Raw genomic sequence first — 23,564 nt, 5'->3', positions numbered from 1 at the left:
CACTGCAGACGTAACAAGTGATGAGCCTACACTATACTAATTTATCTGCAAACTGGGTCTTAAAAATGAAAGATGCAGGAGATATCGAGAAAAATGCAAGATGCAGGAGATATTGAGCCATCGGAATGCTCAGAGATAAATGCTGACCTTCTACACTTAAACTAACATCACAATACAAAATTTGTAAGGGATACTTTTTGTGTCCCATGTGTATTGTGGTTGGTGTACTAGTTTCTTTCTGATCTGATGCCACAAGCCACTAAGCTAGCTGGTGCAGAGGAAATGCAGGCCATGTTCATATGCCATCAAATGTGTGTCTTGCCAAGAACTCTCCAATGCTATACAGTTGAATTGACTCCTGGTTGCTATTAGACCATCTTCAGCATGTTGCTGCAACCTGAAAAGCTACACCTTTGGATAGAGAAAAGTTGGATCTCCAGCCACATCTACAGGATTGTCCCCTGAAAACAACAAAGATACATGCAGCATGTTAAAAATGAAAATAAAAAACTTCAATTCACAATGTACACACCACACACCCCAGAAAGCATTACACTTACATCGATACTATATGCCCACCCCTGCCTGTAAGCGCTCCAATCGAGGACACACATGCCTGCAGTGAATCGACATACCATGGACATACTCATACACACTATGAGATGGCACTATAAGTAGGGATGACCATCATAATTTCATGTTGCCCTTTTGCTACAAAAGATTGTTTTCTGGAAAGAACTCATCAATAGAAGTATTTTGGTGGTTAAATGGTCAAAATCGGTCAAAAACTTTTCAATTATGAATTTTCAAAGTTTCCCATTTTGACCGGTCATTGAACGAAATAAATTGACAAAGTCTAAATATAGCAATGTGAGCAAAATTGGTATAAGCATATATTTACCTTTTATATTTCTTTATTTTAATATATATGCAAACATGAAACAAGCATATTGTGAAAGTATCAAAGGGTTTCTTATGAAATGGCACTTACTAGTCAATAGCATTAAGTATTTCTTCAAACCGAGGCACTGAAATCATGCTTTTAGAAAACATTTGCCAAAAATCATCCATAATGGCCAAAGTGGCACAAAATCAAAAGTCCAGGTGAACTTTTTTTCCACAACAATATACACTACATTTGTACACATAAGAAAAATACTAATGTACTACAAGGGATTTTCAACATAGGAATCCAAACAATCAAGTACCAACATGCACAGCTTTGTCCTGATATCACTTCTGGGGTTTTAACAAAATGTTTAACCTCTATTGTGATTGGCAGCAGCATAAGGTATCTCTTTGATAGCTGATAATGCCCAGCCATTCAGCAAGTGGCTAGTAACTGACCTTGATCTTGATAGGCTTGAATGAATACTGTCATGTGCTACAAAACCATCACACTCCAGGGACTGGTCACTCCATATGCTACAGGGAGCACAGTACTTTAACAATGGAGTGAAAGACTCATTATTGATTAGGGCGCGTTTTAAAAGTACAGCTCCTGTGCGTGTATAGCAGCAAGTAGCAGCAAGTCAGTGCAGATGGTATAAATATAAGAAAATGTTTAGGGTTGAGATCAGGTGAATAATACAACAAATGAGCATGAAACTTCACATTTATGTTCAGAAAGGTGTCTATTTAACATGATTCGAAAGGTGTTTGGAAATTCCAAAGGGAAGCTGGTGATTTAATTTTTAACCCGAGATCTACTTGTCCGTTTTTTTTCCTTTTTACAGAGGGTATGATAGAGGTAATAACAACAACTCTGCCAAATTACAGCTCAGTAGGTCAAGGTGTTCACCTGATCTTATTCATCTGAATATTTTGTGCCATTCTGAGCAGTGCTGCACTGGGCCACTGGCAATTAAGCGCACTGTGGCGATGGACCAATTTTGACTCACACTTACAGAAAAACCAAATAAGTTATGATGCTGTAATTTGCAGGATAGTTACAAAACATAATTGGCATTAACATCTCCAATTTTTACAGAAAAATTATGAAAAATAAAAGAATGAGCTCAATTTAGAAATGTCTGTGCAAGCAGTGCACAGTTGAGCTCCCTGCATGTCTATGGGAGTGTTCTAATCAAGTTGATGGTTCATTGGTCATCCCTACTATAAGGGGTTAACCGCCAAGCAATGACATGCTCTAAATAGCATTTTTACATCATTTCCGTCAATCTGTGCCTATCGCCAGACCATGGACAGTCCATGTTTAGGTGCCTGCACACGGTTGGAGGTGCGTTCACGACAAATACTGTCTCGTTTGGTAGCAAACACATGCTCATCTATATACCCCCTCCCACACACAAACACAGGTCTATAGTTTGCTCAGCTCCTAATCGGCAGGAATTTACCACTATGCTGACAAGCAGACCCAAAGTAAGATGACATTGTTGGCCTGTCTAGTCTATATTGTGTGTTGAATAAAGTAGAATAAACTTAAATGAATAATTTATGATACTTCTGACAAGATTTCACAGGACTATTCTTGAAATAAAATAGATCCACTATGTTATTAGGCCCACCAATTACGAGCTGATCAAACTATATGTGAAAGCATCCCCAAACTGGGCCCTGTTTAATTAGGACTATGCAAACAGGGACATTACTTCCTGACTTTCCCTGGTTAACTGGGGTCATTAAACAAATACACAATTTTTACGACATTTACCCGTTAACATATCAATCCAAAACATATTTTTGATCACTGATAGGAGACACACTTCAGAATTTGTATTTTTGTTATTTGCAAAGCTGGGATGGTCCCGGTTCCACATGAGGTTCGGAGGTGATTACAAATGCCCCAAACAGACAACCCCCCCCCACACACACCCACACCCCTACACCCATGCATTTTTGTAGAGTGCAGAAATGGTGATTTTTCTGAGGGTGTAATTTCAATTATCTTTATCTTTTTACTCTGAGGATTGAACAATTCAAATTTCAAAATTTTGCATGAAATAATATTAACAATTTTGATGAGTATCCACCAACAGATTTGCTTTGGGATTATTTCACACATGTACACATTCAAAAACAAATTTCTGTCACTTTGTTTTGAAGTGCATGTGCGTACAGAGCTGTACAGAGATTCCAATGCAAGCCAGTAGATTAGCTTAATTGAATTGGTGTGTTAATATGTACCCGCTGAAAAGGTTGTTCTTAAACAACAATGCTGGAGCCTGGGGCTTGAATTGAGGGAAGCAAACCCATAAATACCCCTCTAGGACACTTTTGTGGTTCTTAACAATTATAATAGAAAATGAAAATAAAATGTTGATTTTAAGATGTGGAGCCTTTTTTGATTTACATGTAACTCCTGGTGACCACTAGCATGACTAGCTAGAAGTCATACATGGGTCACTAATTAAAAATGCTCCTATCTTGTTGAAAGACATACCAAATTACTCATCTGATTAAAAGGATTAAAACAATGTATTGTGCTATCTACCGTGCCATCTATTATGGAGTTATTGTACAAAAACCGCATTTTGGGGTAAAATGTCACATTTTTGGTCGTACATGGGTACAAATTTAATTAGATGTCAAATTGCTCTTCATGACATAAGAATAAAAAAAAATGGTATAGAATTTGCCTTCTAAATTATTGAATGAGCAATGGAAGTCAAGTTCAACAGTAGCCTATGAACCCCTATACAGCCTTTGACCTTGTTTGCCATCTACATTGTATCTCATTTTTGACCCCAAAATGGCTACTTTAGTCAAATTTTGCCCCTTGAAAGTTGCCTTCCCTTGCCCCCTGGCAAAGTCCTGGCTACACCACTGCATAGAAAGTTAAGCAGCCAGAAAGAAAGGCAGAAAGAAGGTAGAGAGTGAGGGAGAGGAGGAGGAGAGGAGATGGAGAGTGAGAGGAGGCTGGAAGGAGAAAGAAGAGGAAGAAATGAAGAAAAAAATTGAGAGAAAGAAAATGAAAACAAACAAATGCCCTTTATATTCCAACACATGGGAGGAGGAAACCGGGATGGCCACGCACACTGTACTTAGAGTATGTCCAGCACCTCCTGTGAGATACTGATCGATGCTGCAGCCAAACAAAATGGTTTTGCTTGCCCAAGATCACAATAGTTGGAGAAAACCTGTAGTCACCTGCTCCGTAGCCGACTGATGATGATGCGTTATTAAAGTGCCCAGTCAGGTATATTTCACACCTCGTCAGTCACATCATATACTGTTCTATTTGAGATTTTTGACTTTTTGAGAAACACTGGTGTGTAGCAATGTTTTGGACCTCAATTCTTTCTAACTAATGAGATTATAAAACTTTGATTTTCGTCTATTTGCTGTTTTTAAGCTTTTGTGTTTCACATACAGCGCTATTTAACGACGTAAGCTACTTTTATCCATTCATTAGTATGTATATATACATACAGATTTATATGGTGAATGATGTGTCACATACAGATCTATTCACAGCTTAATTGCTCTTAAGCAATACACGAATCCCATGGTAATACATAAAAGAAAAGCATAGTGAGACTGCAGCATAATATAGTCACAGAGTAAACAAAGTTGTTTCACATACATAGCTGTGAGTTTAACATCATACAAGGTCTCAAACAATGTTACCTGAAAGATGGACATGTTAATTTCACCAAAATGAAACTTTCAAGTCTCTTCTTTATAAAGAATACCCTAGCTGTCATGGAAATTCTATCAAGAAATATAATTATAATTAAGTATGAAGCCAAATCCAACAACAGAATTTTCAATTGAGATTTTCTCAAAAAGCATGTTGCGTCGAATAGAACTGTATGTAATGCGACCGACGACCAGCTGCCTAACACAAGTTACCCAATTTCGGCAACTGGATGCTGATTGTACATCTCATAGATATTGATTAGCAACAGGCTAGGGGCCTCATTTGGCAGACCTGTTACTTGCCCACTAAAGCCCTTTTGAGAATGAAAATCATGATAGGGCCTACTAGGCCACACTTTTTGTCTGAATTTTAGCCTATCATGCCATGCATAAAATAGAAATGGTGAACCAAATATGGGTGTTCTCTGCAATTTTGAGATCAGAATTTGAGTATTATTGTTGAATGTAGGCTATTGAACTATGCCACTGGATATATGACCTTTGGCTTAAATACTGACTGTTGCTTATAAAAACGAGTTCTGTTTTAGAGTAAAGTGAGTCCTGACAGAGTAAATTGAACCAGGACTCGTGCACTTTTCTCCCAAATTGAGTCCTGGTAAAAGAGCTCTTATTTTCACTCTTGTACTGATCAGTACTGTGAACAAAAAGTGTCTGTACAAGGCACTAGACATAAATTACCAACTAATGTACTCAATTAATAGATTGTTGTTATAAAAACGAGTTCTGTTTTAGAGTAAATTGGGTCCTGATCCTGGGTAAATTGAACCAGGACTCACTTTTCTCCCAAATTGAGTCCTGGTAAAAGAGCTCTTATTTTCACTCTTGTACTGATCAATACTGTGAACAAAAAGTGTCTGTGCAAAGGGAACGGCATCATCTTAAAGACACTAAACATAAATGACCAAATAATGTAATCAGTTAAAGCCTTAATGTATGATTTCCGTCAAATTTTGATTTTATTATTCTTTATTCAAAATGTGGAAATAATATTATTAATAACTGTACGGGAAGGGTTGCTGTCCATTTTAGGTTGAAATAACAAAGTAAAGTGAAAGAAATCCCACTGGTTATTTTGGCCATTTAACATTTCTATGGGAGGACATATTATCATAATTTTAACTTATGATAATATGTCTAATTTTGCTCTATTGACCTACAAAGACAACAACTTTGGCCGATTCCAATTAGGTGCAAGTTGGGACATGGGTAAACATTACAAATATGCAAAAAAATCAGGTTTGAAAAAAATTAACCAATTTCATATTATAAGATCGTACATTATGGCTTTAATAGATGGATAATTTCGTTCAGCATTATTTTGACACCTCATTCGTAATTTTTATGTGACATTTTCCCCCTCAAGTTATACCAATTTGAATGGAAAAAGAGAGCATTTCAGAAGTGACAAATTTTGGCTATTTCTTTCTTTAAGGCAATTCCCACAGGCTTTTCACCTCTTACTCGCTGTGCTCATAGTTAGCATGTTTCTAGAGAAAAGCCTATACGGTTGCCACTTTTAAAATGCTATTTTTCATTCAAATTGGTGTAAGTTGAAAAAATAAAGTCGTATCATGCCAAATGAGGTATCAAAATACACAGAACAAAATCTTCCATCTATATTGAATACTTTATTTGGTAATTTAGGTTACTTAGTGTCTTTAAGGTATTGCTTTTGTTTTGAGTGTACAGATACTTCTGTGCGCAGTAACAATCTCCCCAACTTTTTCACACCCAGTTAGAAAAACACTCGGCTGTATTCCATGTCTATTACTGTTCACATTTTGCTCAAGTATTACATGATCAAGTTAATATTTTGATAATGATGATGATGAATATGATATGATGATGATGTTAATGATGAAGATAATGACAATGATGAAATTGTTGATGATCAGGTGCTTGTGCGCTATACAAATTTAATAAAATCACAAATTTTCCCTTGTCGGCCGTGGTATTGAACAGGATGATTTTGAAATTTTAAAAAGCTTACAATATCACAGACCAAACAAGTATGTTAATAAATGTGAATACAAAACCACAAAATGGACAAAATAACATGCCAGACGAGTTATTCCTGTAATTAACGCACACCACTTGATGATGATGGTATTATGATAATGATATGACGGCAAAGAAGATATGATGATGATGATGATGCTGATGACAATGTTGATGATGAAGATCATGACAGCAGATATATGATGATGTTATTATAGCTGCTGTTGATGAAATTTATGATGATGATAATATGATGGAAGAAGATGATGATGCTGATAATGATCAATCCAAAACAATGAGCACTACAATCAAGCAGGAGTTTACCTTCTGGATCCAAATTTGACAAAACTGCTGGGTTAGACAACAATCTGCATCTGAAAAATATAACCATGTGAATGGATAATAATTTTGTCAACAAATTTCAAAACACACCGTTTCTTAAAATGTGCCATATACACACAACAAGTATTCAGTGCTACCCTGGTGGGCAAAAATTCAGTTAAAATGTGTTTTACTCTGGGGTAGGGAGAGAATAATATCACATACCCCTGACCCATAATTTGGCAACTTATATAATTAAGTTAAACACAACTATAGTCTTTATTTGAAAGCTTCAGAAAACATTTTGAGGTCTGTGCTACTTTAACCAAGAATAATTAAATGATTTTTGAGGGCTAATTTCTGAAGGGGCACATCCCCCTCAACTTTGGAGGGGGCTCATCCTCCCTCATAAACCCATGCATCATGTAAGTTAGACCCACATTTTGAGGTGTGTTATTCAATATGGGGGTAAAAATGTGTGTCAAATGGCTTCAATGAGACTTCTCTTTGAAAAAAAATCCAACTTGTGGGGTGGGAGACATATCCCCTCAGACTCCCCACTCTGTCCTGCAAGCATTGAAAGAAATGATCGAGCAAGACCTTAAAAATATTAACTGTGTGAGTACTTAATTAGCCTGATAGAGTGTATCATGCTCCTATGGTTGTTGTCTGTTGTCTTTGATACTTTTTTATCAAACTGTGGGAGGAGTTGTGGATTTACCGGAAGTAAACGCAATTAACAGCAAAAAGAATGAGAGTTGTAGCATTCTATAGCGAGCTTTGATCAAAGTGCAAAATGTGATTTCATTGATTTTCCAATGTTCATTACTGAGTGGAAATTACATTTTGTGAACAAAATAGCTCCATCATTGACGTATGTATTTAATTTTACAGCAGAATTTGAAATATTTATCGGTAGAACTATGGTAGAAAACAGCCCATCTCAAAAAAAAATTGTGCAAGTGGAAAGCGTCACATGATGCATACATACATACATACATACATACATACATGAGAGCTTTTGTAACACACCATTTCAAAAGATCACAGCGTGAAAAACCAAAACATATATGCAAAATATATACAAGAAACAATTGAAAAACAAATATTTGTGGAAACAGGTGAATTTAAGGCCTGTTTTAAAAGCAGAGACTGTTTGAGCACTTTCGCACGTACAGCTCAGGACGGTAAATTGTTCCAGATCAAAGGAGCATTGTATGTAAATGCCTTGTCGGCAGCGGATTTGAAAGTCCAACTGCGTATGATCGGCACATTCAAACGTGTGCGATCTGAGGCGGATCTCTGGCCCTCGCGATGATTCTTAAGTTCCAGACAAGATGTCAGGTATTCTGGTCCAATGCCGGCAAGACATTTAAAAATATACAGCATGGCTTTGAAGTTATTCTATCCTCTACAGACAACCAGTGGAGCTGATATAAAAGTGGCGATACATTGTCCCTTTTCTTTGCACAAAAGATGATTTTTGCAGCCCAGTTTTGAAGAGTCTGAAGGTGAGCCATAACAATTGGCACCCATGAGGAGAACATTGCCATAATAAAGTCTGGATAAGATAAGTGAGCGAATAATGTCATTACTAGTATCAAAGTCCAAGAATTGTCTGATGCGGGAGATATTCCAAGCGTGGAATGAAACACTGTGTGTGAGTGACGAAATTTGTTACGCATGCATGGTCATGCTGTTATCGAAGACAACTCCAAGATTTCGGACTGTTTCCAATGGTTCAAATGGCCTCACTTCCAATTTGGAGTGTGACAGCAGGCATCTTGTTCTTAACATGAGATGAGCGGCGATGAAGAATTCAGTATTCTGTCGATTGAGATGAAATATATTGCACGTCATCCATGATTGAATGTCACCAATGCATGATGTAAGAGAGGCGAGTGCACGATCAATGGACGACTGACATGCCGGGTCAAATTTGGTATACAGTTGCACGTCATCTGCATAAAGATGGTAAGAAAGACGGTGTTCGCATATGATTCTTCCAATTGGGATGGTGTAGATTCTGAAAGATACAGGACCAACAATTGACCCCTGAGGCAGACCGTTGTCGAGTGCACACTTTTCTGCATGGCAACCATTTACAGAGACACTGGTGGTTCGTCCACTGAAGTATGATTTCATCCACTGAAGGGCTGTGCCACTGATACCAAGTTCTTGATGCATTCGCTGAAAAAGGATGTTATGGTTGACTGAAAGCGGCACTTAATAAGTCTAATAACACAAGAAAGACCCCTTGTCAATGATGAAGAGATGTCATAATATCATCTTTGACCTTTAATAATGCCGGCGTCTCTGTACGATACGCCGATTGCAGTGACTCTGCAATGTTTTTGTGATTTTATCCACAATTGTTGTTCTTACACCAAATATGTCCACAATTGTTGTTCTTACACCAAATCTGTGATTATATAGATTTGTTGACTCTTTGCCTTTCCAAAATGTACACTTCTGTATTTACATGTAGTGCATGAATAATTCAGAAATTATGGCACCCTTACTAATTTACTTCATGTATTTATAAATAGCAATTTTGTGGTAGTTAGCTGCAAAGATTATTCTCAGTGGTAAATCGGGAACGATATAAATCACATCAATCTTACAGCACGGCACCTCTATGTTGTGACATCATTTGGGGAATTAAGCTCCCAATATATATGCATTTTCAACTCTATGAATAAAATGTGACAAGTTTTTTCAACAAAATAATCAATTAATTCCAACAGTGTTCATTTAATTGGATGTTTTGAGATGCAGTGTTGCAGTATTTGCCATCTTATTGTGACATCAAAATTGATTGTTGACAGGTCAACTGGTTCACGCTGACTGTGTTCGGAACCACAATCAAAATGATCACAAGACAAAGTCAATGGGTTGCTAACAGGTGTGCAAACCAGACGTGATCAGTAACTACTGTAAGGTATGACATAATCACTAAGACTGAATATTGACTATTGCTATCCCTATATTTTTCTTCAAAGTTGTACACGGAAATCAATTTTCTACTGATATACAGTCATACAATGAATAGTAGGGTGATTCACAAAAAATGAAATTGGTATTTTTCACGGGACACCCCCTCATTTTGTTCATTTTGGTAATAAAATCATACCTGCAAAATATGAAAAAATTCAAAAAAAATTTAGGGGGTGCTACCGATCAATGAACTTTTGTACACAAAGTCAATGGGATTTATGAGCCATTTTCTTTACAACACAAAAAAGCCATGTTAATTTTCCCTGATTGTGCCAAAAATATTTGATCATAGTGTGAGTAATGTCCTTAAAATAAATGCTAAAGAAAATTGTAAAAATGTTAACCTGCTTTCCAGAAAATTGCATTTTTGTGAAAACTGTTACATTTGGGGCAAGGCAGTTGCTGGAACAGCCAAAATATTATGGTACTTGGCTAATATAAAGTTGTGTTTATGGGGCTCTAGTTCTTTCTTTTTTTTTTAATCTTTTTTTTTTTTTTTTTCTTTGTTTTTGCTTTGTTTTGTTTTTACTTGATCATGATTATGTGTTGTTTTGTTTTGTTTTTGTTCTGTTATGTTTTGTTTTTGTAATTTTATGTAAGTGTAGTGAAATGTTTAATGTGTAATCCAGTAGTAAATGTGTCTTAGCCACTCTAGCTCTTGTCACAAGTACCTTGCACAAGGTGTAGTTTTGAACTGGCCACTATCCAATGTTGTGACCCCAATTTATATACATTTCTTTTCAACCATGGTGAATCTAATCCTTCCTGTGGTCATTCAATTCAAACAATATAAATCTTCATCAGGTATGGCCATAATGACCACCCCTGATACAGATGTATGGATTTTGATAGTTACTATTACATAAGATTTCAAAAGCTGGTATCACCATTGGGGTAAACTAATATGTGAAGAATTTTAATCTTTTTTTTATCAACAGTTCAGTTCAATTCAGCATCAAGTGGTTACGTAATTCTCTTGGTTACCGGATCACGCTACTTTGGTATGCCTTCAGTGCCATATACTTTATGTGGTGATCATTTCGATCGGTTCATTACTCTATAGCGTGATCCCGTTGACATAGTAACATTACGTAACTTCGATACTGAATAAGGTATACATTTGGGGTGCCTGGTGGGATTCCAGGGGATATCCCAGGGTATTCTTTTCTTGAGCTACACTCCCTCTGTCACTTTTGAAACATTTTTTATTATTACAGTCAACTATGAACTTTAATTTGGTAAAAACCCATGTTTTCACAAAGTTAGGTATATCATTGAACATTTACTTCAGTTTTGCAAGCCTGGTAGACTTTTTAGGCCCTGAAATAAGCGTTTGAAATTTTTGACAAAAAATCCCATTGACTTTGTGTATGTAAAGTTCATTGACCGGTAGCACCCCCTAAACTTTTTTGAATTTTTTTCATATTTTGCAGGTATAATTTTATTATCAAAATGAACAAAATGAGGGGGTGTCCCGTTGAAAAATACCAATTTCATTTTTTGTGAATCACCCTAATGAATAGTATACCTACCTTTTACCCAAAGGTTTTTACCTTTCAATCCATCATCCCAGATTGGTGCAGGCAAATGCATTTAGGACAAATGTTAACATGTAAAGAATTACATGTGGGGAGTGAGCAAACATCAGACACAATCTGATGACAAACTGCAACATTGAACTGAAAAGGAACAAGAAAATAAAACAAACTTAACTGCATCCAGCAGTGCAGAGACATACATTTTAGCACAGGGAAAATCAAAATATCTTTAAAATGTCTGAAAAGTATATCTGAAACTTATACTTATATTTTTACTCGATCTAAATTTAAAATATCCAAAATATTACACATTGCTATGGTAAGAACTCTTTCTTGGACAACATGTGCAAAGAAAACATACACAGAGTTCTATACACTCGATTTCAGAGAAGAACGGCAGTCCCATGATTGACGCGAGCACCCTGTTAATGAGCGACATAGGCAGAGCTTTGTGTGCACAGGCCAACACTTTGACACGTAATTGGCCAATCAGATTATCGGTCTGTTGTTATGATTGTCAGATGATTTAATCAGCCAATCAGAACCCCACTTCCATGTTAATGCTGTGCACGCTCTGAACATGTCACCAACTGCCATTCTTTTCTACCAAAAACTGTAGATTAGGCCATATAGATTGGTGTTTCTGAAATATTACAGATTGACGCTCAGTAAAAAGTTGGATCCAGTTATTTTTTCATAGAAAATCTTTTAAACCAAGGCCCCTACATGAGGACTGAACATGAAACAGGATCTAATTGTTTTGTTTTTAAGCCTTTCCTAATGTATTTCTAAAGTAACATGCCACATACTTTTCCATTTTTCAAAACATAATTTTTCCATTAAGTTGTTTTGGCTAGATGCAAACAAGCTAATGAATATGGTATAATTTTTTCCTGATAGCAATGACAAATTGTACTGAATGATTGAAAATTGTGCACTCACCCACATGCTGATGTTAATCAAGATTGGTGGAATTTTCCCCAGCCATTTTAATAATCTACATACAAATAACAGAAATACAAACAAATTGCATAAGCACAAGAAGACAACTTTAGTGTTGCAAACATGACTGCAATTATGAGTAAACAGCTAAAGATATTGGCCTTGGGTTATCACAAAAATAACAGAATGAAGCCTAGCCTAGAGAGGTAACAATGACAATTTGGGTTACAAGCTCTGATGATGAATATTAGGGTTATGAGCCTTGCATAGGGTTATTGGTGAAAATTATGGTTAGCACTGATGAAAATTAGGCTTATGATTCAGTTAGGGCTAGGGATATGGGTAGGGTCACGGTTAGGTTTATGGGCAGGGTGAGGATTATGAGCAGGGTCAGGGTTATAGACAGTATCAGAGGGCATGGATTACTCATCTCAGTCAAGTTAGCTCAATCGATAAGGCGTGCGACTATGGTGCGAGAGGCTGCGGGTTCGAACCCTGGCGGTGTCTAGTACGCTCACATGGAAAAATTGAGTAAGCTTGAAATTCCCTGGACAGGAACTTACTGCTAATTTGTCTTGTTGTATATTAAACCTGTACTGAAACTCGGGAGCTGATCCTGCATGGTTGCGAAGGTGAATTGTGGAATGTCTAGGGTATGTGCTCTTGAAGCAGTGAAGTCCCTGATTTGCTGTTTAATGGTTTATGGAATGATGGGGAACCGTAGTGGTCAGCAACAACCTGTGAAGTGTGCTGAGGCTTGTGGATCAAGGTCTAGGCATTGTGCCTGTGCGTAGGGCACTGCAAATCACTGCGCTTTTTTTACTACATGGCAACAATATACAGGGTGTAACAATAAAATTTGTACAATTGCATTTTGACTTCTCAGAAAAAATCTAAAAAGAGTTATGGCACAAATGTTATAGGGTCAGTCCATGTCAATTCAACAGATGGCTCCCGCACTACCCTCTCAGAATTTCTTTAAATTTCACTCAAATGTTATACCTATAGCCATTAGAAAAACCTGCAAGTTTTAGTTTCCTAGCCCTTATAGTTTTCAAGCGTGGTGGGCGATCAAAATTTGGGGTTTTCACATGTAATGGTAAACTGTTCCAAAGTTCAGAGGCAGCAATAGAAAATGAGCGATGACCATACTGAGTAGAAGATGAGGAGCTAGTTAGACGAAATTGTCTTGACGATCGAAGACTACATGGAGGCGTGTTATGCTGTATGAGTTCTTGAAGATAGACAGGTGCAAGACCATTAATACATTTATAAGTGAGGAGGAGAAAGTTGTTGAGCTGCATATATATGTTTATCGTGCATTAAAAATCAAATAACTGGCACGAAATAATTATAAGTGGTGTTTCTTCTTATATTTAACATGAACTTAATAAGTAATTATGATATTTCTTTAAAATCTGTAAATGAAGTCTGTAAATGAAATTTCTTTCAATTAATCTTATAAAAATTACAATTTCTCATAACCCTGAGAACATTTTTTTGCATCCACAAGTACAAAACAATAAAACTTAGTTCAGCTGAGATTCGAGCTGTTCTAGGTAACCACTATTGCCAACATTTATGCATTTATTCTACATACTTCTCATAGTTATATGTAATTGTATGCCTTGATGGAAGGAGTGAGTTGAGCTATGAACAATCGTATGGTTGCTGGCCGTTGACTCCATGTGCTACCGAATGTCATTACCATAAAAATATGCTCTTCCAACATGAATTGGGAATTAGTAAATTAGGTTGTATAAATGTCAGTGCTTAGATGCGACTTTCAAAATATCAACGAGATATTCTATTATGTAATCATTTCTACCACTTTGAATACCCCATTGTTTAAAACAAATCACAATTGAGCGCCGTCCAACTGGTCCATGGTTCAAATATATTCAGTCACTTTTGTAACACTTAGACAAAAGTGGCCCAAGCGGTTTTAGACTAGGTTACATAATTGGCCATATCTTCACTTGTATTCTATCGGTTTTATTAGAACAAAGCTTATCTGATGGCTAAAGAAATTATCTTGATAGACATATAAATATTAAACCAAAAACTAAGCGGCATACTTGTATGCGTGTCATTCTATTTTCAAAATTGTACCAATTTTATTGTTACACCCTGTATAAGCTTAATTACCAAAAATGGTGCAATTTTAAGTTTATCAACTAATTTTCATTCGGTGACAACTTGAAAATTATAGCAAATCACACCGCAGTCACTTTCTTCCATGCATGCTCAGACCATCGGTGGATATCAGTGATTTTCTCCAATTTTCGAAAAGGAAATTGTGAAGCCTTGCATGGCATAATGCGTCTATGCTTGTTGCAATGTCACTACATCAGTTATGTCATTTGGCCACCAAATGACCCAACTTCATTCCCCAATTTACACTCTGTAGTAGACCAGTTTAATTTATCATTCCCTTAATCTCTCTGACCTGACCATGGAAAACTCAGCTGATTAAACAGCTCAGCTATCCATTTTTCTCTGGGCAGGGCAGTCACTGGAGATGTGATGTGTTTCATCATAGATTTTAAATGGTTTCATGCATGGAAACGTATGAATTGTTTATCAATAAAGTCTCCAATAGTCACAATTAAATCACCATGTTTATACGCTAAACAGGCAAGAAAACACCACAAAATTGATATGCTAGACATAAAAGTAAACTTGAAGCATTTGAGGCAGTTTGAAAATTGCAATAAAAATGCACCAATAAATGCTTCCCTGATGACTAACTGATGTATTAAAGTAAATAGACCTGAAGAATAAACCCTAAAAATCCACACAAAAATCAGGAAAGAAGACATGAATTTGGCTTTAAAAGTCTTAAAATTGGCTGACAATATATGGAAATTTGGCAAATCAGGAATCCCTGATTAATCCTGAAAACATACGTCTTTGAAAGGATCCTTCTTTCTTGACCTGAGAGCTTCTTAGCCCTTTGAAACTTACACTTCCTGCAACTTGAAGATCAGCTGGTGGCAGCCAGTGCAGAGAAAGCAAGAGTCAGTGGGATTTCACAGAAAATTGCTGACTAGATCACCCTATGACCATACAGGTAAATGCCAGATCAAAAATAGCTTGTTGTTTCTGAAATACAAAACATTTTGAAAGCTTAGTAAAATCTTCATAACAAGTAAGATCCTCCTCATGTCTTCTTATATCCAAGCCTAATACTGATTATAAAACATGAATCAGGGCCTAATAATCAGGTGTCCCTGATGAATGGTCTATACCGGAAAGTGAATTTTCTTAGGTATGAACAGCTTTGCTATTGGTGGTATTGTTTTTTATTTTAAGTACTACATTTAATATATGCCACATTTCGGTTAAATGAACTAGAGCAATGAAAACTCATGCCTTTTTATCAGGGACTATTACCGTATTCGTTCCAATAAGCACCCATGCCCTAATAAGCGCCCACCCAGGAAATTTCCAATTTGCTAAAGAATACCATGTATGTTGAAGTGACAAAAAGATGTCGATACAGTGAAATAGCTGGAGGACTACAAGTCCTGTGTAAACTTGCAATACATTTTCTACATCTGAAATGCTAGCTACTAGAACGTCTCAGGACCTTTTTAAAACATACGTAAATTTGTCTCCATTCAACACCCTTACGAAAAAAATTAGGTAAACTAGGTAAACCACCTAAAATGACTTTGTTAAGCGCCCTGGGTGCTTATTGGAATGAATATGTTATACCGGATATATCAGGTATAATAGTCTCATCAGCTTTCATTTCTTAATATGTGCATAATTACAAAATCTGGCCCATAATTCCAGTGATCGTACGTCTTATCACCTTTTGTTACATTTAGATGCAACTTCTTCATTCTAAGTGTATAGGAGGGTGCACCTGATTAGGACAACTGGTATACATTTTTTGCATGAAGATTTTGGGACCCACATCTAGATTTATTTTGAAAACACTTTCATCAGAGTTATCTCATCTTTCAATGCCCCTGTACCAGAATGTATATCATATAACTGCATGGTGACATCAGCAAGCCTTTAATTGATTTCACACCACCAAATAAACACCCATAGAGATATGTACTAAATTTGCTTAAATCAGAAAACATCATTTATTCTTTGCAGGCGCGACAGCTATGATGGTTGAAATTAGCCCTAGCCTGATCCCTCTGGGTGGGTAAAATTATGTTGACCAAACCATCATTATTTTTTACGACTGGACCTCAAAGTCTATGATGTCTAGGAATTACCTAATTTACAGGCAAAATCGTGCCAGTGTTTCTGTATAGAAATGCTGCTTAAAGTACTACACCCCTGGCCAATTTTGTGCCTATTTTTGCACTTTCTCAAATATTATAACACATTGGTGACAAGTAAGATATGTACATTATAGGGGCAAGGACTACAACTACTACAGCAACTCATAGCAAGTAGTTATTGATTTATTGATCAAATAATTATTGGTTTCCCTCATTTTTGACTGTAACTCCACAACTGTTGTCTGTGCTGAAATAAAATTTCCAGTGCAGGGGTGTAGTTAGTACCCCCTTAAAATCATTAAAACATACTTGATCTCTTCCATCTGTGGTATACTTGCAGGAATTAATATTACTAACAGGGCTGTCAACTCTCATGCATTGGCCGTGAGTCTCACACATTAGGTCACTTTCTCACGGTCTCATGTCAAGGTAGTAAATCTCACGCAAAAAGCTGGAAAATGAGTAAAATCTCACACATCGTCAAAATAATTTGTTGTCCCCCGCACTTTTCAGATTCTCGGGCACCGTAGCTCAAATATAAAATCATGGGGTCAAAATGAACATTGTAGTCGGTAAATCCCGGTACTCCCCTGTCTCACGCCAAGCAATTCCAAAAAGTTGACAGCCCTGTTACTGATCATGATCAATCCAAAGTTGGCTAAAATTATGCAAATTTCTGCTCATTTTAATGCTTAAATTGGGAGTGCATGGGTTTTTCTGAAGGGTGCACAACCATTACACAAAAAAAAAAAAATTAAGGTACCAGTTACGTTCATCCCTCTATAATTATCCTAAATAAAGGCAGGCATGTCATATTGGCATTAATTGTTCAAGAAATAAAGACACAAAGATCCAAAAACCCAAGGAAGATGCAAATTTAAAAGTTGCAGTTTGCCACATTGCATGCCATAAATCGTTTGAAATAAGATAACTAGCTCTGTGCTTTCATTGATTAGCACAAAAATCTAGCATTGTGCTTTCATTATTAATATAACACAAAAGTGCAACTTTTTATTTTAGGTTTTGGAGTATCGTTTCTCTAGTTCTCAACCAATTTCAACATATAAGGTACTATTTGGTGGTGTGAAATCTGAAGGCAGTAGCATGTGGTCATGTTTTTTTGAGGTGGGCACCCAAAAAAGGTGGAGCTGTCACATTTTCCAAATTTTTTTCTTTTCTTATTCCTATATTTTTGCTAAAATCCATCATGAAGAGATGGTTTTGGTCTTATTTTGAAGATAAATTATTAATTTAATGAAAAAATAACAAATAAAGTTGAACAAATGTATTGATTAATTAGAACTGCTTAATTAAGTTAATTAGTCAGGGGTGGAGCCGGTAGAGGAGGAGCCGGTAGAGGAGGAGCCGGTAGAGGAGGAGCTCTGTGTAATTCCAATGGGAAATTGGTGTTCATTAATAAAATTTGTTCACTTTGTTGCCTAGTAGAAGTAAAACTGCATTTGCATAATGTTAATCTGACTTTTTAACTTTCTATAATTATAATTGCCTAGGTAATCTTAATCCATTTAATAATTAAGGATTTAATGAGCTAAAGTTCAATTAATGCAGTGGAATGTGTGTCATGCAATACAATGAGCTTTAAATTTTGCATTCATGAAAAAAGGAATGAAAATAAATTTCATCTGTCATAAATAGACCTTTTGGTTTTAAATTGTTTTAAATCTTCTCAAAGGAGATTATTACAGTCAAAGGATTTAATCTGATGACATATTGATCTCTAGTTAATGTTAGTTTATTGATGTAGGTTTATTGTGCATGCATGTATATATGCCTACATGTAGGCCTACATGTACCATTGTGACAAATTATTCAATGTATATTGATTTTTGGAACACCCTATGGGAATTAGATATTTAAATGTGATATTATAACAATTCTTTAAACTATTTTGAATACATTTTCCAAATTTAAAGTGTATTTGCTTTCAATTAATGGCACTTAGGGAAATTTTACATTAAATTAAGCAAATTAAAATACAACTTTTTTCACATCCTGTATAACACAATGGGCTTAACAAATATAGTGCAAACTATATATTTTATGAAAGGACTAATTGTGTACATTCCAAATATCAAGTTCATTTTCCAATTTAATATACTATGTAGAAATATTGGAGTGGTAAAGAAATTTAATTTTTTACCTATTTTTGAGTGGAATCACCCTGTATATTTTTTGGCACACCCTGTATATCCACTCAAACTTTACAGATTTGCATTCCTGACAATGTATGCTTTATAAAAATATATACTTTTACATAGTTTTGGTGAAAACTTTTAGAAATATAATCAGAAATACAAAAAAGGAGTTGATTTTTGACAAATTGCAAGATGTGACGCTTAATTGGGTCCCACCTCAAAAAACATGACCATGTGTCTTGTTTCCTATTTCAGACTATCTGTAAATTAACTTAATATATTTAGCATATAACTTGAGCAAGAAAGCTGGTTAAAATCTATTTTCAAGCAGAATTGTGTACCTGATATGCTATCTACTGAAGATAGCATTATCAAGTTCAAGTTTATTTCACCATCATATTATATAACAATAACAAAATATCAAGAAAAGGATGGTAGGACAATCACAAGAGCAAAGCTCAGTAAGACATGATTGCCCTCAGTGCAGAAACAAAAGACGCCTACAGACAACAGACAAGGACGGGGTGCAAACGGAGACTGACAGGACTAGTGCGGACAGACAATTATGATTAGGCCGTATAAAATTAATGTTTTGGTTCTCGTCCAGAGGATTTTCATGAATTGATGAGGAGGAGGTGTTTTTTTTTTTTTTTTTTTTTTTTCAATGTAAAATTAGCATTGTCAGTAGTTTTCGGTCTTCTCCAACAGTGCTCGAGGAAGCGATGAGGCCTTTTTTTTTTTTTTTCAAATGTGAGATTCTGAGGATAAACCCCTAGAGTACCACAAAAGACTTGGAAGTGATGCTTGTTCTCTAATAAACTTATTTATATGTATGAAGATTTCATAAATCATTCCAAAGTCTAAAAAATTGAAAAATCTAAAAAAAAAAAAAAATCTGACAAATCCCAGAAATTGAGGAGGGAGGGGCGAGAACCAAAATATTAATTTTACACGGCCTTACCATGGCACCATACCTCATGCACATTGGTGCAGCAGTCCACTCCCAACAACCACAATGACATTCTGGATGATCCTCTTGTGTGTTTCTCTACCTCTGCTCCATGCACTCGCCACTGCAAATTGTCGAGGTTCATCATCAATCCAAGGTCTATAGTCATGCATGTAATGCATGCAAACAAACAAACATAAAAACAAACATGAAATTAAAAGCTTCTTAGGCTTTCATGAATTTGCAGACACGCAGAAGCATACATGAAAACATGACCATGAGTTATAAATGTTGAATTACATGGGGCAATTTTTTAGGTGAAATCTTAATTAAAGCTTAACCTACCTTGTACATGTACAAGGTAAGCTTACCTGATCTTGGCGTTCATTTCATGATCTCCAGCGCACAAGTTCACGATAAGTTCATGATGCTTTCTGCGCATTGCATTGATATCCATATCATGCATACATTATAATTGTAAACAAAACATGCACACATTAAACATGCACACAATCTCCCATGGGTCAGAACTCACCTTACCATTGGTACATTACCAGTAAATGGTGCCTTTTCTGCAATTTTAGCTAGTAAACTACATAAATCATAATCAAAAGTGTCTCACAATGAATGCTTTATTCAGCACAGGGCTCAATCAAAGTTTGCTCCAGCTAGACTCATACACACAGGCCAATGCAGATTTCACACCACCAAATAAATCCCCATATAGAGATATGTACTAAATTTGCCTTTTAAAACCTCATTTATTCTTTGCAGGAGCGACTCGGTTCTTAGCGACAGCTATGATAGTTGAAATTAGCCAGCCTGATCCCTCTGGGTGGGTAAAAATATAGGTTGACCGTCATTATTTTTTATGACTGGACCTCGAAGCCTATGTCTGGGAATTACCTAATTTACAGGCAAAATCGTGCCAGGGTTTCTGTAAAGAAAAGGCTGCTTATAATCATTTTATACTTCATCTCTCCCATCTGTGGTATATACTAGCAGGAATTAATAATTAATCATGATCAATCCAAATTTGGCTAACAGTATGGAAATTTCTGCTCATTTTAATGCTTAAATTGGGAATTAATGCATGGGTTTTTCTGATAATTGAAATTCAAGGCGCACAACCATATATTACTATTTGGTGGTGTGAAATCTTTTGGACCTTGGATGATCTTCAAGGACGCTCATGCCATCCTTGAGCTCGAAGGCCTATAGTGTTGAATACCACCGACTTCTTCAGCATTTACAGCAACTGCACATTAAATTGAATTTCATTTGCATTTTCACCTCCGTAGGGAGCAAATTATATGATGACCCTTTTGGTAGAATTCAAGGAGATAGGCTTCTTCTGCAGGGTACCGTGTCCTATTAACCATATATATACATCGATGCAAACATCGAATACTGCTGCAATAATGGTTTGAAGGAACAAGCTTTCAAATGAGGCCAATTCATTACTGTGCGACAAAGTAGCATACCTTGTTCTACAAACTTGACCGCCCCTCATACATAACTGAACCTGGAACCGTTGAATCACCGGACCGATGCCCTACCAACTGAGCTATTGAGTCGGGTGGAGAAGAGCAGTGATGATATCATCTTTATTATTATACGGCTTCAATTCAATAACTGCCCACTATCATATGTATGGAATATATATGCTTTGAATTGAAATAAAATAATATTGTAAATTCACAGCTTAAACTTCATTTTGCAGTTCTTGGGGTGTGCGGTTCTCGACACAAAGTGTCAGCCTCAATGCTTCCACCATGAGCTAGGGGTAAAAATCGTATATCTGGAGACCTGGGCGAGTCCGCCCTATTTTTTTCAATCTCGCCTAGAGAGGACAATTCTCATATTAGAAGGTTATCAGGGGCGGATCCAGACATTTTCAATAGAGGGGGCGCCGAGCTTGGCACCCACACAAAGTCAGGCGCTGCTCTGCAAAAATACACAGAGTCAGGCGCCAATCTGCAAAAAATAGAGGGGGCACGCCCCCCTCTAAATCTGCCCCTGGCTATAGTTTTTACATTTTTAAGCTGTATACTATAGCTAAATACTACCACATTTGTAAGGACGTTGAGCTTTCATAAACAGTGGTACGTATGTGTAATACTGATACCACTTAACTTTAAAAATATGCTTGCATGTAGTTTTACTCTTCTTAAAGGTATTATTATATTTTGCATAATACGCCAATAATACGTCAATAGCGAGATCAATAAATTCAGGTATCATGCGAAAGTACCCATCAAATTTTATCATTATTATGTCTTCAGAATCTTTTTGATCAAAAACATTTTAGTAAAAAACATGAGTTTTAAAAAAACTCGGAAAGCCGGAAAGCCGGGTATAGATGTTGTTTATCCATCCCGCTCATATCCAACACTTCAATTCCGTGGTCCAAGCTGTGCGCCAAGCGTAGACGAGCGTACACACAAAAGAAATAAACAATCACGCTGATTGCGCGCGACTTGACAACAAGCCGGTTGAACCATTAGTCGTCGGCGCGGTGCGTAGTAGGCGACCTTGTCACGTCTATGCGATCACAATTCACCAGCGCATACCGGACCACGGAAGTAATAAAAATTAACTTCAGACGAGAACAAAGTAACCAGCGGCACTGTGCAGTACCGGTCTGCTTTTCAATTGCATGGTGCACACATGCACAGGTTACATGTAATTTACGTGTAAAATGCCTATACGGTGATCCACCCAAAAAAAGAATCATCGTATAGATCCCTGTACTACTATACTATACTACGCAATAACATGAAACTACGCTGCATGGACATACATGGTAATGCAGATGTTTTTAGGACTATAATCTATGCTATGGCTATGAACATATGATGAACGTATTTTGGTGATTATGATTTTCATGTTTATAATTACATTTTGCAACTTTCTCATTTTTTGCAATCTTAAACACATTTTCTACTTATACTTATGGGTCAAAATGTTATACTGTAGCGTTTTGTGGGACAAAATTCGGAAACATAACGATGAAAATGGTTCCGAATTTTGACCCACGTACGTACTACTACCACATGACTACTGCCTGCACTGACTGGCATGATGACCACGAATAATGATCGACGAAACATTCTGTTTCCATACAATTATAGCGTATTATATGGAGTACGCCAAAAGAAAAAAACCCGACACATCTTGGCCGGGGTTTACATTGACTCTTACCTTTTCATAAAATCATGAAATGTCATGACTAAATCATGAAATTATAGCTCCTATCATATCATCGCATCATATACAGCACCAGCAGTGCAGTCACATGATGTTTTGATTTTCGGTGGCTCCCAATATTCATCGAAACGCTCCCTAACGTGTGTGGAACCGCTACAAACATGGTACAGTGTAAAAATATGCTAGTATTCCTTGTTCATCAATTACTAAAATATCATGTGAGACGACAATATATTTTACCCCAATGGGCAATGCATACTATCTTTTTCTCGTATCCATTGGTTAACATGTACTAATATGAGAATAGGCTGGTGGAAATAGGAGCCACTTTGAACAATTGCAAGTAAGGATTCTAATATTAGTAGTTTTAGCAGTTTTAGTAAATGTACGTAAATATGACTACAGGGTGTCCAAGAAGAGTTGATTCCAATTCGTGAGCCGTCAGACAATTTCCATTAATTTTGGAATTCATCCGACCATTGCTGAAAATGGTTGAGGTAATAATATCTCTTGTAATTTCAACAGCACAGTTTGAGCTAGCTTGCTGTACACAAAAACGAACCGATCATAAATTATTGAA

The 23,564-nt window shown here is 36.5% G+C and overlaps 1 long non-coding RNA gene across 2 annotated transcripts; it reads right to left on the bottom strand.

The window, feature by feature from the left end:
- On the bottom strand, window positions 1–23,290 carry LOC140168277 (uncharacterized). Of its 2 annotated transcripts, none has more exons than XR_011861189.1 (7): window positions 22,979–23,290; window positions 19,787–19,933; window positions 15,387–15,524; window positions 12,420–12,474; window positions 11,472–11,618; window positions 6,946–6,995; window positions 1–461 (listed from the first exon to the last, which is right to left on the bottom strand). It is a non-coding gene; the product is annotated as an uncharacterized lncRNA (long non-coding RNA). The 2 variants fall into 2 exon arrangements; XR_011861188.1 differs by having other exon boundaries at window positions 19,800–19,933.
- Between the last annotated feature and the right edge of the window lie 274 nt (window positions 23,291–23,564).

The sequence above is a fragment of the Amphiura filiformis genome, chromosome 13 (assembly GCF_039555335.1).
Source record: "Amphiura filiformis chromosome 13, Afil_fr2py, whole genome shotgun sequence".
Lineage (NCBI taxonomy): Eukaryota > Metazoa > Echinodermata > Ophiuroidea > Amphilepidida > Amphiuridae > Amphiura > Amphiura filiformis.
The sequence above is the reverse complement of the archived record's forward strand: the minus strand, read 5'-3'. Positions and strand labels throughout refer to the sequence as shown.